Source organism: Pholis gunnellus, assembly GCF_910591455.1.
Source record: "Pholis gunnellus genome assembly, chromosome: 4".
Classification (NCBI taxonomy): Eukaryota; Metazoa; Chordata; class Actinopteri; order Perciformes; family Pholidae; genus Pholis; species Pholis gunnellus.
The window spans coordinates 22,736,442-22,749,056 of record NC_136530.1 but is presented as its reverse complement, the minus strand read 5'-3'; the positions used below and the strand labels follow the sequence as shown (position 1 = coordinate 22,749,056).

Sequence of the window (12,615 nt, the reverse complement as noted above, 5' to 3'; positions counted from 1 at the left end):
ACTTTATTTTTTTGTGGTGAATATGTATTTTTCTAGTCAGTAAGCCATGAAACGGTTGCTCTCTGGGGTTTTTTCACACAATAGCAGTTCATCTTTTCTTATTATGTTTCTTTGCATCAGAACATGAAAAGTAAGACTGAAGATGTATTTTATACTTTTGTGGCTGTAGCTCAGAGGCAGAGCAGGTCGTCCACTAATCGGAAGATTGGTGGTTGGACCCCTGACTCCTCAAGTCCGTATGTCAAACTGTCTGAACTTGGAAAGATGCAGAACCCCAAATTGCTGTACCATCAGTGTGTGTGTGTGTGTGAATGTGCATTAGTTTATATCCCTGGTGGTCAGGTGGCAGCCTCTGCTATCTGTGTATGACCGAACGGGTGAATGTTTACATGAAGCGTACAGGACTTTGAGTGGTCAAAATACTACAACTGCTATATCCATTTAGCATTTAGCAGGTTACTATGGTGGTTATTTGCATATGCTTTGATGCTAATGTCCACACCCTAAACATTCAAGCAATGGTCTGAGATTCACTCTCCTTATAGCTCAAGATTTAGTCTACACCTACAAGTTGGGAAGTTGTGGGCCATAACACCGAAACAATGAGGAACAAATGCCAAAGACCTTTGAGCAAAAAACAGAGTGTTTCATCCATCGATTGGTGCTATCAAAAATCAACCAACGATGATTTTTACCAGAGACAAACGTATCTGGCAGGCACTGCAAACTGGTTTACAGAAGCATAAATCCACCGTTAGTCCATTTAAACACAGTAGACACTGTAACAGTTGCACTGCCACAGAAATCTAACCAAAGATTGTGCTGGAATGTGTTTGTAGAGTCGGCAGCCACGACATTGTGTGCACTGTCCTGGACTTCACTTTTCCAGTAAGTCTCCCAACGCGTCAATTAGTTTCGCTGTCAGGCTTTCCACCGGTGTATTGAAAGCCCGGCGTATTAGCGAGTGTCCTGTGTGCATTGAGTATGACACAGTAACGTTATAGCTGTGAATGTAGCAGTGCGGTATGTGTACAGTTTATAAGTCGGTGAGTAAATACTTAAAACGTATAACCAAAGCCAAGTTGTCTTGTTAGCCAGCCACTTGCAACCTGCTGCTTTGAAGTGATTGGGTTAGCCCTGAAGCTAGCAACAAGTGCTCAGGTGCCCTTTAGGTGGGCTGATCTTCACGGTGGACCAGCTATTCTCCTTTCATCTTTTTAAAAATGTGTTAATATCTTTTTTATATGTTTAACTGATGGCAATAATCGGTCAAAATTCGTACTGCCGGTTAATGGTCAACATTCCTAGTCGCTAACTACAAGTTAAAAGGTCACAGAGCTGAATATTACTGCATTCATTCAATGCCATTGTCTGAAAACATATGTTGAGATTATATTTTTGTAACAGTTTGGCTAAAGGTGAAGCTGGTTAAATGTTTCCTCTGAGATGGACCTCAGGAGTGGACGTCCTGTGAGGAAAAGGTATTCATTGCATTGTTCATTTACCATCTTTTGGCTTACAACAGCTGACCTTTTTATGAATTTCAGAGGAAGTTTAGATTTCATTTTATTTAAAAAATAATGTTAGTCAACAATGTGTATTATACACATTCAGCAATTTTCTTTTTTTTGCTTTTCCATGGCACCACCATCTGCTTTTCATACTGAATGTCAAGTATGTGGTTGAGGTGTTATAGTTCAGCTCAAAGATGCTGTGTTACAGAGCTTGAATTGAAGTGTTGACCTAGATAAATATTTCCAAAGAACAGAGTATAACAATAAAAAGGTCTCTTCTGGTTCGCCCATGCAGTTACTCCAATGTTAGCCCAGCAGTGGCAGTATTAGATGCTCAGAGAAAGTGCTCCAGCAGTCAGGTGACAATGTCAAAGTCAAAGCGTCAAAGTCCACGTAGGAAGGCGAACAGATTCAAATAAACCTCAGATCTGTTTCACCTAAATTCCACCAGCATGTTTACATCTCCAATAGAGGAAAAAATACACTGGATCATGTTTACACCGATATTCCTGGCAGCTATAATGCCTCCCACTTTGGACCATCAGACCATATTTCCCTGCTTCTGCTGCCTACTAACACCCAGCCTATTAAATAGACCAAACCATAGGTTTGTAGAAGCTACAGCTGCTTCACAAGACTGCTTTGAATGTACAGACTGGCACACATTCAAGTATGCTGCAAACCATGAGAACACCAATCTTGAGGAATATACATCAACAGTGACATCATATATCAGAAAATGTGTTGATCAAAATCAATCAAAATGTATTTGTATAACACCCAACAAAGACTGCCCAAAGTTCTGCACATAGATAAGCAGTCATACATGATGCGGTGATCACAAAGATGATACATTCATTCCCCAACCAGAAAGATGGAATGAATGGAGAGGTGAAGGCACCATTCAGAGTCCAAAAAAGCTGCTTTTCTGGTCAGGTGACAAGGAAACATCTCCAGAGTTGGACTGAAAGCTGGCATCAAGGAGGCATCAAGAGAGACTGGAGAGAGACGCCAACACCAACAACAATAAAGATATGTTGATTTTAGAAAAAACTCACACATAGACACACAATTGTTTACACCATTGATGTAGACATGCTGTATTTCTTTATGAAACTTAAGAAGGCAAAATTGCTCTGCCAAGTTCATGTTAACTTTTACAGAAGAGCATTTAAAAGCATCCTGACTGTAAACATTACAGACCGGCATGGGATGTGCACGGACCAGGGCAGGAGATACAGAAGTATCAGCTGCCGTGCCACCAGAGCAGCTTCTTTCCTCAAGCTGTGAGACACAAAATGTATCCTCCACCCTCCAAATATAATCATTTTGTTTTTTTGTGTGCATGTTCTTCTGTAGCAAAGTGGGACTATAAACTGCATTTTGTTGTACAACCCTGTTGTGCAATGACATTAAAATGAACCGTATAACCTTTCAAACACGTTACTAAACGTTTCAACGGCATAACATGAAGTAGGCTTGTCCTGTAATACTGTGCACCTGTAGATAGACCTACTTGGATGAATGAGTCAAACAACTATAGGCGTTTCAACCAAGAGATAGCTGTTGTTCTGTTTACTCTGACTACTTAACTCACATAGGCTACACAACTTTACTCCCATAACAAACATACTTATTTTAACCCAAACCACCATGTTTAACCTAAACTTAACAAAGTAGTTTTTTTGCCGAAACATAACCAAGTAGTTTTGTTGGAATAACCAAGCGTCTGGATGTGATGCGTCCCCTTTGTCCTGTTAAAGATGCTTAGTTTTTACACTGCCAGTAGGGAAGTTAAGTATTTGTCCGGAAACCTTGTCTTATTTTATAAAACAATATGTCTTGAATTAAGAAAGTATAAATCCGCTGGAAAGCATAAAATAAAGAAAGTGATTAAGCAAAATATGCATCTGTCTGTCATACTACTATTTGACAGACAGATGTTGATTAATTGACTACTGAATAGTTTTAGGGCAAGAAAACCTTTACCACTGACTTCCAGACACTCCCAAAGTAAAACACAAGACTTTGCTGCCAGAACCAGACCTTAAACTCAATAGGTTGTGTGCATTGCCAGGGACATGCATATGTGGAACCAATGTTTTTGGTAAAGTGATCATTTGTATCACTGGTCAAAGCAGGTAAAAGAAGGTTATGATTATAAAAGGGAGTCAGAGAGTCACAGATAAACACAGACGGGTAAACCTAATTTGAAAAGAATAGGAGAGCAGCCATAACATAACAGATAAAACTCCAGTGACATGCTTCCATGACCCAAGAGTTTTGGGTGACATGTTTGACAGAAGCGTTCAGATCACACCGGCTTTTTGTGTATTTGTGTCAGTGTCCACTGGGCTTAACCTAACACTGGCATCCATCCGGCGCAGCAGTGAACAGCTGTTCTCTACCGGCTGTGCTGTTCCATCCCCCTGCAGCCAGACCTCATATCTCCAATCTGTCAAAATTAACTTTGCAGTGTATCAAGAGTTTGAAAAAGCTTCTTCCCTCCCAAGTCATCTCTGTGGGTTCAGTGGGTTTTTTAGGATATCTGCCACGAGTTGATCCTGAATGAGGTTGATGAAATGTACATTCCGGAGCTCTGGCCAGAAGGGGCATTTGTCCGGCGCTTTTATGAGCTTGCGCAGGGCGGGAGTTATCGGGTCAAACCCCACACATGCTGTGGGGGGAATAAGTGTGCCTGCTGGCGCTTGCTAAATGATAATCTGTTTTTGTCATACAATTGTCTGCGTGTGGGCCGCAGCGCAGGGGATAAAGCTCGCCGCACGGTTGTTGACAATCTTTTGAGAATTGTGACACACTATGCAAGAGACATTCTTAGCAAAGCAAGACTTGAAAAAACTAAATTCTTTCAATGATAACTTTAATGGGACAGGGGAGTCTACAACTGACCGTGGCATGGGAATAGTCAGAGGAAGGATACCAGGGGGTGTGGCTATATGGAATAAGAAGCTTGACTGATTGATAAATGTGGTCAGGCTTGGTGTTGACTGGTGTATTGTAATACAGTTTACTCACGATGATAAATAATGAATTACCCTAAGTGTCTATACACCCTAGGAGTGCAATCAAAATGAGGATGAATATCTAAATAAGCTAAATTAAATCAATTCCTTCATTCAAGATAATACTTCTTCTAGTATATATATCATTGGGGATATGAATGCAGATATCTCAGACACAAGCTCATTATTTGCCAATCACATGGCTCAGTTCTGTAAAGATAATCATTTAATATTGTCAAAGAAAGTGCTTTTGCCTACAGATAAATATACATACATTAGTGAGGCCTGGCACACTACATCATGACTGGACCATTGTATTAGTACAGTTGATGCACATGCTTCATTAGGACGTATGGGCATTCTTTATAAGGCAGCAACAACTGATCAATGACCTTTTGTGATGTCGATGAATGTTGTACATCTACCGGCGCTATCTAGAAGTGGAAATAGTGTCAACACAAAAGAGGGCATCTTAGCCTATTATTCTCGTACAGACAAATCCATAAGTAATATTCGTTGACCTAAGATGCAACTATGTGTACTGACGTCAATTGTAAGGATTTGGAGCATAGGAGAGAACTCTGCTCCATGTATAATAATATAGTAAGTGCTCTGTATGAAGGCAGTAAGCCTGACTACAAGCATACAAATAAGACACATAGCATCAGACCTGGTTGGAACGAGTATGTAGCTGAGTATCGTGCTAAAGCCTGTGAAGCTTTTAAATCATGGGCTATCGCAGGTAGACCCAGGCAAGGGCCTGTGCTTGAGTACAAGAAGCTCACTAATGCAAGATGTAAGTATGTCATTTGCTTCCTTTGTAAAAAAGAAAAATGGCCAAGAAGCTGATAAGTAACAATGTTGTTGATTTTCTTAAAAAAGTGAGAGGTCTTAACAAATGTAGAACATCTTTACCATGCACTGTTGATGGAATTTGTATAAGGTGGACAATATTCAGAGTAATGATTCAATGGCAACTATGTCACATGAGGTGTACCAAGCTATAAAGAAGTTGTCTCATAGCAAAGCAAGTGGTTTAGACTATATTACTGCTGAACACCTTAAATACGGTTAGCTCCTCTCCTTGCCATTTTGGCTTCATGATTCACGGCTTATTACCAGACTCGATGCTGTATGTTCTGTTAGTGCTGGTCATTAAAGACATGGTATTACTGGTATGTCCACCAGACTGTACAAGTAAAATGGGGCAATAGTGTCTCAGCCCTATTTGGGGTTAGCAGTTGGTGTCCGACAAGGGGGAAATTTGTCCCCAATTCTTTTTAATTTATACATCGATGATCTGTCCAAGCAACTGAAAGCCTCTAATACTGGGTGCATGATTGCTAATACTCTAGTTGACCATATTATGTATGCAGAGGATCTTGTGGTTCTTAGTCCATTTGTGCTGGTCTTAAGAAAGCTCCTTACTATATGGTGTGGAACATGATATCAAATACAATGCCAGTAAGAGTGCCATCTTGATCTATAGAACCAAAGAGAACAAATGTCAAAAGTTAGTTAACAAAATAGTTAGCTAGAATACCAGTGTGCAGCCAGTACTTTTTATTTTACTTTAATAATTACACCGGCAACTATTACTGGAGCCAACTTTTTTATTTTGCCGTATGCTGATAAGGAGGCCATGAATGAACCACCTCAGCTCATGCTCGTTCACAGCTGCACATAACACAGAGCGAGCCATTAGCTTTCTAATGCTAGCTAAAACCAATGCTGCATGCTTCCCCTTCTTAATTATACATCCATGGTCTGCCCATGTTCAGCCTACCTACCTCACTGTAGCTATAATTTGATGTTGTTGTTCCCTTTCAAGCGTGAACTGAACATACTGAAGCGGAAAGTGCCCTATTTTCAGTCTCGGCTAACGTTTGATTGCACAGTTAACTTTAGATATGTTCTGCTGTGTTTTTGTGGGTGAACGTCCGGGTGCCGTGCTACATAACGTTATTGATTATCAGTGGTATTCTTCTTGACTATTGTAGTAGCATGCTGCTGGGACATACATCACATTACATGGCTCGTGTTGCATTGACTGGCGCCACTCCACACCGACACAAACGGATTCTCACTGGAATATGCGGCAGCTACCTGTGCCACTAACTGTAACTTCCTCCCCTGATCGACACCACTGTTCGCTCCCCTCTATCACACCGACAATAGGCCAATGCAGCTATTATAGTTTTAAAAAAGTATGGGCATTGCGCTGGTATATATTAACGTTCTTTATATTCCAAAAATCTTGAAGAAAGCAATATAATGAGGCATCGGAAGGCGGAAGTAGATTGACCCGGTTAAAGAGTAACCCACCATCAGGGACGCTCTCGTAAAGCGAACACACCCGCAACGAGGCAGGAATCATGTCATTGGGCAACACTACACCTGGCATTCTATTGGTTGGGGAATTTTGACAGGGTTTTTGCACAGAAAAATCCAAGAGCAGATGTTTCACGAGCACACAGAAGCAGCCTTAGCAACTGAAGCTGGAGCGCAGGAAATCTGTACAAACAACAATAACAAAAACTACTTTGTGTTTAGCACCTTTAAGCACAGTGACAAATCATCTCAGCAGGACTCAGGGCTAAAGGCAGAAGCGAGACAAAAGTCTCCATCAGACAGAACTGTGTGGGTGTATACGTACGTGGTGAAGAGCATAGAAGCGCTTTTTAAGTGTTGGGAATTTACAAAAACACAACAGGCCTCACCACTATGAAATTGAAAAAATGAGTAACTGCCGCTGCTTGGATCATGACTATACGTGCTGATACGATACCGGTAAGCCTTCTAGGAGTAGCCAAGCCAATCTCATTTCAGCTATACGTTTTCAGATTTTAAATACCAAATAAAAGCTGCATTATATTACACATTATATATTGAATTATTCTTGTTAAATATGTGACGTCCGCAAAGAAATCCTAATTTGATAAAACCGTTTCCATAGTAGGTTTGCTGAGAAGCGCAATGGATTTCATCCCAATCGTGCCTATGACCATTTGAAATAGTTCCACTGCACATTACTGCACCGGGAAAGTCAGCTCAAAATACATTGTAACAAATAATCATGTTTAATCTCACAAAATACTTTCCTTCAGTGTTTGCCGAAATGTCAAATATAATTCTATTCAGGATGACCCTGACTATGACCATGTACAATCTGAAGTTGTATTACTTTCTCACTCCAAAGCAAATTGAAAAGTTGACAGCCCTGAAACTGAATATGTGACAAAGGAAAGAACAATTAATGCCACGGGTAAAGGCCGACAGAGGGCTCTTGGGAAAGGTTACACTCGCAGCCACTGGATGACTAAATCCAGCCAAAGTCGGTCAAAATCTTGAAGAGCAACTGCAGCAGTGCACAGTTTCACAGTTTCACAGCGTCTAAAGGGAAAAGGATGTTCTAACAGATCAGTGACCCAAAGCAAAAAACTGTGTCAGTGTCGGCATGTCCCCAATGTCCAAAGTTAATTCCAATGAAAATTTGTGAGATGATTTTAGGACAACACTTCAAACAGGCACATATTCAAGTCGACCAATTTTAAGGGATACATACCAAGATAAAAGCTTTAAAGATATCAGACATCTGTCATTCATTGTTGCATTACCGTTGCAATCGTGTAGCAGCAGGCGATAAAGTCTTGCTAGTCGCAAGTGTGTCTCAAGTCCCAAATCAAACACAAAAAGTCCTAAGACTGGTCCATGTCCTAAAGCAACGTTAGGCTGACTTTCGTCTATCCATCAACTTAGTCTTTGTATCTAAATGTAATAATCTGGGCTATCATCTTTTGTCAGACTGGAAGCCTGCAATTGCAACAAATATTGTTGTACTATCATATTATAATATTATAGCTAGCTTTTATCTTGTTATTACAAAAGCTAGGATTAGGTAAGAAAGGGCTGCCTAAACCTACAGTAAGAAATCTTTTACTACTACCGAGGTGGGATGAGCAAGAGGCCACCGCAATGGCTGTTAGGTTGAGACCCCAGTACAGTATTGATCTGATGATTAATACACATCTAAAAGTTGTGTATTGTAAAGAGCTGATGAAGTGAGTGTGAGGTTAGGGATGTCAGGGGAGATGGGAGGACGGTGGAATGAGGGGCTGCGGGGCGAAGCGGGTGCATAATGACAGCTAAAGAGCTTTTCTTTTGGGCATTAAGCAGAGAGAGCTTAGTTTCCTGTATAAGAGCAGGATCAGCACTCGCATCCAGCCAGCAGAGAAGGTTTCTCTCTGCTCTGCTCATCTTGCACTCATGTGTATGGGTTGGTGTGTGTTTGCCTGCGTGTGTGTGTGTGTGTGTGTGTGTGTGTGTTGTTCGTGGTACATGGTGACACAAAATGAGGCATTAGAATGTAACAAAACAGAATCACTGGTAAAAAAGGTACAAGTTTGACTATGAACGCACATTTTTTCGCCATGTTTCCACGAATCATCAAGAATACAAATTAAAAGCAAAATAACTCACAGTGCTCAATTTACCATTTGTCAAGCCCCGTCACCCGCTGATACTCCGTCAAGCTGTCAGAGTTACCATGGAGCCCACACAGTCATTAACTGCACTGAATAGATATAATTGAATTTGAGCTAAAAACAAAAAGGTAATTGTATAGAGAAGCAGGCAGAAGGGTCTACAATAAGCATTCAAAGGATATATTCAGGATGTCAAACTGAGTGAAAAAAAGGCTAGAACTATTTAGATAGGAGCTAAAGCCTACAGATCACAGTGTAAAAGTGAACCACCACATCACCTGGTGAGCCAGACTGGGTGGGATTTAGCGAAGGTTAATATTAACAAACTTTACATATTAAAATACTTGTGAATTTGAGGAACGGTGACATTATCTTTTCTTTGTAAAAATGTGTCATACAGAAGCTACTGATTTAGGGAGCATTCTGGTATGGGTTATTATTATATAAACCTGAAGATTGGGCACAAGCCCTTTAAAATTAGCCTATACCTTTTGCTGAACAGCAGAAACTTTGGCAAGTGACAATTACAGAGTAAAAGAGCATAGCAGTAGCTAGAGGTAGAAAGTAGTACATTAGTATAGCATGTAAGCACAATTGTGAGGTACTCCGTTAACTTTATTTTACAGCTATAGTTAATTTTAAGATTTTACTCACAACACATTTGGTTTTTGCTGGACCAGTTCATAAAGTGTAATGCATTATTATTGATTAAACTAAAAGTATACGAAGCAGATACAATTAGCTCCTCCTCAAGATTGAGGTACGCCTTAAATATGTATTATGCATCATAAATAATGACCCAATAATATAACACTGACATGGCCCATTCTGCCTCATGACTACTTTTACTTTCAATACTTTCAGTACATTTTGTTGCTTTTACTTTTAATCTTTAACTTAAGTAATAATGTTTAAAGCAAGGTTTTTACTTTTAATGGAGCATTTTAATAGTGTGGTGTTGCTGCTTTTACTTGAGTAAATGATTTCAGTAATTCTTCCACTGTTGACAGTAAGACTTAAGTCAAACCACTAATACTGTTGCTGCTGCTGCTTCTTCTTATGTAATCTGTGTTATAAATCTCTGACAGACTTCATACTGCCATTCAGCATCACAACAAGAAATGAATGTTTGAGGTATTCAGTTACATTTGACAGTCAATACAACTTTCAGGAACAATGACCATTGTGTTTCAGGCAGAGGCTATGCTCACCAAGTAATTACATCGCTATAGTAGATGCTTTCAATACAACAGCGCTTTGACAATAGTGGACTCTGACCTCAGTCACCTTTTGCCAACAAGAGAACTGCTGCTGCTAGCAAGAATACTGGGATCCCCCATCGTACAATTGCAATTCTAATTAATTTCCAACCACTTGACAAAATAATGTCTCTATAATTCAATACCCATAGCATTTTTTCTTTGTTGGGGCTATGGAATATGTGGTAAATATATGAATAAGCAAGGATAGAAGCAGATTGGTGGCATTTAAAAGTCAATTTCAAGTACAATATACTTACTACTGTTGATCTAAAAGTACTGCTCTAAAAATAACTTTGCAAATATCTCCAAGGTGTGTCTTCAACAACTACTGCTGTAATGTTTGATTGAAGAAATACAAACCACAATTCTGTTTAGACTGCAAGTGTGTCAGGTGCGTTTTTCACTTGCACATCTCATGCAAGTGACCGCAGCGCACTGTTCACTCATCATGTCGACTGTTGTGCCCTCGGACTTGTCAGTGCTGCAGTGTGTTTAGGGTCATTAGCTGTTAGCCCTGTGCACTGTATTAGCCCCGTTAGCTATTAGCTCTGTTAGCTTTACAGCCCCGTAAACGGTTAGCACCGTTAGCTGTAGCAGCCCTGTTAGCAATATTAGACTAATACTGCTAAAAGGGCTGCTAATACTATTAGCCCTGTTTGCTGTTAGCTGTATTAGCCCCGTCAGATGTTAGCTATTGTGAGGGATTTAAGTTTTAGAGCATTCCTAGTGCTGGATGTTACAGTGTGTTTAATTGTAAGAGTTTAGACCAAGAAGTAATTTCATCATCAGAGGTAATTTCATACTGTAAGAGGAAGGTGTGAGGAGTGTACTGGAAGCGGGGGTTTGGTGAATCAAACAAAGGAACTGGCCCCAAGAATGTAAGGAGGTGTCTGCCAGCGGGGGTTGGAACGAAGCTGGCCGAACCTAGGTGAGCAGAACAGAACAATGGGTCATCTGCCCAGGAGGGGCTTATTGGATGAGCCAATCGTGGGAGCTGATCGATGGGCTCAGGAATGTAACTTTGGGGGGACAAAGAGCTGTGAATCCCAGGAGAGAGTCAGACTTCCTTCGGGCCATCCAGTGAACACACCAGTTTGCTGGGTGGCCTGAACGGGGTCTCACATTTATGGAATATTATGTTTGTTTTATCATTCATGGTGTACATCAGTTTGCAGTTGTCTGGGCTGCTTTTCTGGGCTGCTTTTCAACATGCGGCCTTCCACAGTTCTGAGAGGTTCTGAACCTAACACTATGTTTGCCAAACACACTGCAGAACTCTGCTTCCAAGTAGAATATAAGACGATATGTTCAAATTTTTCCAACCGACCATCATCTGCTCAACAACCGATATACCCACGCAGGTGTACAGTATGTGTGCGTAGGACAGAGTTAGTTCGACAGCAAAATACCAATGCAGCCAATTAACAGCCTGCAGATGGAGGCTGGTCATGTTTTAGCTGAATTAATTAAATCAAATTTAGATACAGTCATTTAGCAGACGCTTCTATCCAAAGTGACTTACAATTCGAATTCTCTTTCAATTCTACACCGTAGGCACAGCTACGCGAACAATTTTGGGGTTAAGTGTCTTGCTCAAGGACAAATTGAGCTGCAGTACAGATTTGAAGGGTTTGCTAATGCATGCCTATCTCATACAGCCTATTTGCAAATGACTAGTTCGGGTGGTACAGAGACCAAATAGCAAAAATCTATTCTGGTTGGTGAAGGACACCATTATTGCAATTTTCTGTGGAAAACATCCAGCTTGTTGTTTGGGTTCTCTTCTATAAATATGGACTTGTTGTGTTCTGACACAGTCGTACATTGCCAACAGCTGCTGATTCTGTTTATCATCCAGTCTGTTCTCTGTTCTTCCATCACTGTGTGGTTTAGATCGGCCACTAAACAGGACAAGAACAGACTACAACGAACTGTCAGGTCTGCAGAAAAAATCCTTGGTGCCAGCCTGCCCTCCATCCTGGACTTGTACACTTCAGAGTCAGGAAACGGGCAGGAAAGATCACTGCAGCCCCATCACACCCTGGACACAACCTGTTCCAACCCCTCCCCTCTGTTAGGCGCTACAGAGCACCGTACATACACCAATACCACCAGACACCAGAACAGCTTCATTCTGCTGGCCGTCACTCTCATGAACAATTAATCAGACATACTGCACCTCCATTTGCACTATTACCACCATTCTGCACTAATATCCCAAATCCATTGTCTATTGTCATTGTTGTTGTTCTTTATGTTCATATATATTCTTCGATATATATGTATATTGTACATAGTAGTTAAATGTTTATGCTTAGTTTCTCTGTTCTAC

The 12,615-nt window shown here is 40.6% G+C and overlaps 1 protein-coding gene across 1 annotated transcript in view; it reads right to left on the bottom strand.

Moving 5' to 3' along the window:
* slc1a7b (solute carrier family 1 member 7b) overlaps positions 1 to 12,615 on the bottom strand; it is a gene marked incomplete at both ends in the record, with an annotated part of 36,502 nt that overhangs the window by 18,789 nt on the left and 5,098 nt on the right. The gene's annotated exons all lie outside the window — the stretch shown is intronic.